The 6311-nt window shown below is 41.5% G+C and overlaps 1 pseudogene; it reads right to left on the bottom strand.

Annotated features, from left to right (window-relative positions):
- Positions 1-980: 980 nt before the first annotated feature.
- Positions 981-2077, bottom strand: LOC145492782 (uncharacterized; annotated as a pseudogene).
- Positions 2078-6311: the final 4234 nt, after the last annotated feature.

Genomic DNA, 6311 nt, shown 5'->3' with positions numbered 1-6311 from the left:
CCTTACCCTTTCTATGAACAAAATCCGCGATTTTCCCTACCCTATTTATGACCAGACCAACAATTCGATACCCTATTTATGACCTTTGCGGCTGACAAAGTTCCCCTAAACATAATTTTGAAAGGCTTTTGTTGATGGTGTTATCGATAATGATGAAAAAGTAGCTTCTTCTAAAAAACATACCCAATTCAAGACTAGACTAGAAAAACTATACCCTATTTAAGACCAAAATGGCCAAAATCGATACCCTATTCATGACCAAAACGGCCAAAAAACCATACCTTTTGGAGCAGCATATACCTATACAGCCTATATAAGGGAGTACCCCTCCCCCCCGGGGAATTACAACAAGATCTGAGATAGTTGAGTGAAACTGCTTCGTGTCGCCAACACAGATTGGCCTCGGAGACTAAGGTGCTCTTAAAGTCTTTCCTCTCTACGCAATTCCGAGCCTTATGGCTAGCTAAGTAACTCAAGGAACTCCCAAAGTCCGCTCAGTAAGTGAGTAATCCAAAATTTAACAAAATGAGTTACTTAAATTAGCTGTGTTCTCGCTAGCAAACTGGATCATAGTATTGCAGTAGAGTGATAGCATTGAAATCCTTATCAACTGCGAGGGACAAACATTTCTGCATTACCCTAGCCACTAATAACCGAATCAACTGCGAGGGACAAACATTTCTGCATTACCCTAGCCACTAATAACCGAATCAACTATGATCGATTCTAACTGAAGGTTTTTTCTGAAAAAAAAAACCATTGCTGTTTAATAATCCATAAGATAACAATTGACCACGAGGCTGTTCACGCTGCCATGTTGAACATGGCAGCGTCGCTACAACAAGGAGCTCACCCAGCTCCGGAAGAGCTTTGGCAAAAATCTTTGCATTATTTGCATATTGTTTAGGACTTTAAAAATGATATTCGTTTAGGGAACGAAACTTGACCGGCTTAATTGTTATCAAAAGTCAAAACAAAACTCATAATTCATACTGATGACTTTGCGGATCGACGACAGCATCAACGATAGCAAACTGGTCTTTCTCGTCCGGTATATGAAATGCAAACGCCACATGTTCCAATCTGCAGAAGTTAAGGCAAACATTTTGATCGGGCAGTCGCTTGATCTTAGGTCCTGTTGCCTGAGGTTTCCATACCCAGTTTCCATTGTTGTCTCGTGTTACAACTGCTTCGTTGTTAGATCCTGTTGCTTGAGGTCTCCATACTCAGTTTCCATTGTTGTCTCGTGTTACAACTGCTTCGTTGTTAGATCCTGTTGCTTGAGGTTTCCATACCTAGTTTCCATTTTTGTCTCGTGTTACAACTGCTTCGTTGTTAACATCTTCCTCTGGCGTGGAGTACAAGCGGGTACTCTTTAAAGAGGCCATCACCATTTTCTTGGCTGCAAACAAGAACTGCATGTATTACCTCTGCCTCGTAACCGAACGTTCCCAGTACTTTGCCTTGGACAGTGTCGCGAAAAAAGTCTTTACAGTGCTGAAGCAAATCATTTATGTTGTACTGAAAGTCATAACCTCCACATCGACTTGATAGTGCCAGAAAAGCATCAGAACAGGCGAAATTTAACTCTAAGTCAGATGGGCGGTCGTGTTCATCAAGAAAAGGAGCAATAGCTGTTCTAAGAGTACTTCTCACCAGCTTTATGTTATCTCCACCAAATTTAGGGGACCACCAAGAAAACTTCGCTTTGACATCGTGTCCTTCTCCGTCTACATTAATCTTTTTGCATTCCAACGATGAAGCCTCCAGAATTAATAATGGCCTCAGCAACTAGATTGGGCTAGATTGGTGATATGATGGACACCTTTGGCCCTTGTAATTTGGCCATTTGTAGATTTTGCCATCTTTCCTGTTCCGTAACATTCGCGTCAATAGAATGGTTAAAAATGCATTCGTAGTTGGAGATATATTCATAGCTCCATGAGGCAGGGTACATTTCGTTCCATTCACTTTGCCACTGTTTTCCCCCGATGTGTCTCGCAGGGCAAATCTTTTCCACCGCATCTGAGGCATTGGCCTGTCCATGAAGCCACTGTACCTGCTCGCGTTCAGCCATAGTTTTCACTTTCACGTGTTGGGATCCGGTACATAAATGAATGATAGGTCCACATTGCGTACAAGCTGGAATTTTGATTGGGTGGGTCTTTTGAGTCGTTTCAAGCAGTGATTAAAAATGTTACTGACGTAATGTCATTTTAATAGACCTCACGTTTTTTTTCAAAATTAAGTGTATAGCAGGCAAAAGAGGCCGTTACTTTCGGGTAGCCGTCACTTTCGGATGGTTAAGGAATGTTTGTAATGCAATTCACAGTCATTTTAGACAAAGCGGACGCGTATCATGAAATTAAAAGTTCCGTTTATATGTATGTCACCAACTACCCACATAAACAAAGCAGACTGTATAACGAAAAAGGCCCTAAATGTTGGTACTGTATGGCGAACGTATACTGGTCGAATTATATAACAATGCACCTAATTACATTGGAGCCGGGGAAATGGGGCGTCCTCAGTTTCGGGAATTCATTTAATTAGTGGATGCACCGTGGCCGAGTGGATTTGAAATCCTACGTGGGTCCCGGGTTCAAATCCCGTTCTGACCGCTGGCTGATGCTGTTCTCGGTAGCCCCGAGTTCAACTTCTCGGCTACGCTTGTAAATAGCCAACTGGTCTGCCTCCCGCCAGTTGGGATTCTTAACCTAGTTATGTTTATTTGAATATTAATTTATCATTGTTTGTTTACATTGGTCTTGAAAAGCCCCTATGGGGAGTGGCCAATTAAGTATACATTTTACATACATTTTTAATTCTATGGTAATACATGCCTTGTCTCAATGACTAGCTTTGACATCTTATGCGTGAGTTATGTGCCTGTTAATGTTTAGCTTTCTTAAAGTGCACCTAACCCCAAAATTATTTTTTCGCTAAAACAAATCTAGACTTTCTTTGAAGCATTTGGGCGAAGAAATTTTTGAATTTGGTTGAATCCTCGATTTTCTATGCCCTTTCAAAGTCGCGATTAAGTGTTTCACGACCGCGTTTTAGGGAGTCTGGGGCGGCGGTACCTGATGACGTCTACCCAGGAACCAAACACAATAGCGCCTCAGTCAACTCTCTGTATTTGCTCGACAAAATAGAACGCAAAACTAATCGTTCCGATGTATTTTGGGACTAAAACGTCCAAGTTTTGTCTCAGAATCATTTCTTTTTCGTCACTGGAGTCAGAGTTAAGTTTCGATTCGGAAGGCTCCGAAATAAACTTCGATCGAGCACGTTCGACGACTGTGAACTCACTGCTTAGAGCTTTGAGAGCAATTTACAATATTTCAAGCGACGACGGGGAAGACGTTTTTGCGGACGAGCTGCTTGTATATTAGGAATGGAAAGCTAGATACGAAGTGGAGGAGCAGGCAAACGAACAGCAGGAAAGAAAACTCAAGGACTGCTTTGGATGGTAATTTCGTCAACTAAACATAAGATTCCCACGCGTGTTTATAGCCTGTTTACATTTGTCCTTAGCGAGAATGTATTTTGTCAAGGTGTGATTGTTCTGTTAAATCCAGTCTGTGTTTTACTTTCAGTTGAATGCTTCATGTTTATAAGAGCGACGTACGTGTTGCAGTTTTCGAGACTTGCCCCATGACCTCCAAAACATTGGCTTCGATCGATTGAAAATCGTATTGTTTGGACCTGTATTTTTGAAGCTGCGGGAAGCAAGGCGGAAGGAAACATTTCATACAATTACCGATTTCACATTGTCACACGTTTTAAGTCGTAACTCCAAATAACCAATGTAAATTGTTCTCAAAGTTTGCAGTGAAATTCGTCGGATAAGCGAAAAGGATGTGTTCTCTAAGTGGTCCGCAGATAATGTTACGCGGTCATATTTTCGACGCTATTGCACAGAATCTTTGTCGCACTGCTGATTTCCAAACCTTCGAAAAACTCTGTGAGTCTAACAATTTTGTTATCATGTAATTCTAGAGGATTAATCTTCGACTTTCATCTAAATCGAAAGAGAAATAAGTGTTGGTTAGCGGCGTACAGTTGCGATCTATTTACATATCAGTATAACGCTTCTTGATCATGACCGGATCACACAACTTTGCCGGTTATGTTATAAATATTGCGGGATTGGAAGATATAGGTTGTAGGTAGTATTTCTACAAATTTCTGGTTAGCTTTAAGCAGAAAATTTATGAAAATAGCGTTCGAAAGTCTGCGGAACAAATTCCAGTGAGAGTTCTTCAATGGTTCTCACAGATTCAGTTCGTTTGTTTCGGTTCGACAAAATCAACCATCGTTTATGTCTTTATTGCACCATTAGGCGATCATCGTCAGTAAATTGTACAGTATATCTTTCTTTAAATCTGGAATATTGCTGCAACAGCCGATAGCACCTCTGGAAGGCGTTTTGTGCGCACTTTTCGAATGTGTATTGCACCATCCTGAAGGAAATGAGAGGAGATGAGATATCCAACCTTCCTGGGTAGACGTCACAAGAGCCGCTGGACCCATTCTCCTCAAACTCGGTCGTGAAACAAAATGGCGGTGTTTTGGAGCTATTTTCGAGATTTCGTCGTGGCACAGAAAATCGAGGATTTAACGGAATTCAAAAATTTTTTCGCAGAACTATTTCAAATAATAAGTAGATTCGTTCTAGCGAAAAAAAATTTTTGGGGTTAGGTGCACTTTAAGCTTCTCTTTGCGTCCAGGCTGAAACCCGTATCTACCATTTTTATATCAGTCAGCCAGCTCGATTTGATACCGGGTGGAATTTTCTCTAATACTGCCGTGAAAATAATGTATCACTTAAACATATTTATTCCTGAAAAGTCACGTAAGATCCTTTATACACTCCAATCGACAAATGAAGATCACTGGAAAATGTTGCTATCCTCATCTTCAGGATTCATCCCTAGAAAAGAAGTATCTTTTTTTTCTAATTTTCTTCGAGAACTTTCTGGTTGACTACGTTCTCTCCTAACTGACAGTCAGTTTGCTCGAGGAACTGTGCGAGGTTTACTAGCTTAAGGGAAATTTGGCGCCGAAATTTGGCGTCATTTTGGCGCCACCACAGGTAGTACTCAGGTGGCTTAGGGCCTGATTACATGGCGAATTTCAGCCCGGCCTCTGAAACAAATTCTCATGAAATCAAATTGGCGATTACATGAAGAGGGATTCAGCCCGGGCTGAAAATCCTAGCCCGGTTTGAAAAACCGGGCTAGGATTTTCAGCCCGGGCAAACGGACTGAAAAGTCTGAAAAAATCCCATGTAATCGAAACGGAATTTCAGCCCGGGCTGAAAAGCAGGAAATAAGATGGCTGCCGCTAAGAAGTAGAAGCGATCTCAATAGAATAAAGGCGATAAAATAGAGAATCTCTCTAATTTCAAAGCTTAGATGGAATATAAGAACATCGAGACAAGGTTAAACAGCACGAGGCTGTCAAGGAAGCCATGAACTCGGCAAGCTTGAGGACATATTTTCTTTCTATAAAAGTACGTCTCTCTGGCTGAGAGACAGGTTTCGTTTCAGTTCCATCATCATTGTAGGGTGTTACTATCCCAAAAAGTTAAAAATTGAGTGCCAACAAAAGGTCAAACCACGAGAGAAGTAATGCGCCTATTTTCACGATTCGTGTTCTCGGCGCCATTTTGATTCTCTGGAGACTTTTGCACACAATTTCACATTTGGCGCGGAGGCTAATATTTCAGCCCGGGCTGAAATTCGTTATGTAATCGCAACATAATTTCAGCCCCCCTAGCTGGGCTGAAATTCGCCATGTAATCAGGCCCTTAATGACCTGATCGTGATAAGAGTGATAAAAGCATGAAATTATTCGCACTCGCCACGGCTTTAAGACCTTTGACTGAAACTCGCCCTAGCAAATATATATGTTCAGCGACACAATGATGGCGTGGATCGACTGGCGCGGAAAATGACGAACACATCATGTGACTGACCACCTGACTACAACAATCTTAGTTTCCAGTGCTCATCGGTTATCAAATCACGGTATCGTGAAGTGGGTTACAGATTGGAGATGTGTTTATTTATTCTTGGCTGTTTGGGTAGTTTGGGCAGCACGGTAAACTGGTGACTTTCCAGTGGTTTTGTCATTCTATTAAACGTTTCTTGCAGAATCTGTTACCGTTCTTGATAATACAATCTGGTTTTTACTGTTGTCGGTTAAATGAATCGGCATGAATCCTTGCGCGTGCGTTTTTGTTTGTCTTATAAATCACCTGGCAATCCGTAGCCTGTATTGCACCCAAACGTGTCACAAAATCC

Source organism: Orbicella franksi, chromosome 7 (assembly GCF_964199315.1).
Source record: "Orbicella franksi chromosome 7, jaOrbFran1.1, whole genome shotgun sequence".
NCBI lineage: Eukaryota > Metazoa > Cnidaria > Anthozoa > Scleractinia > Merulinidae > Orbicella > Orbicella franksi.
The sequence above is the reverse complement of the archived record's forward strand: the minus strand, read 5'-3'. Positions and strand labels throughout refer to the sequence as shown.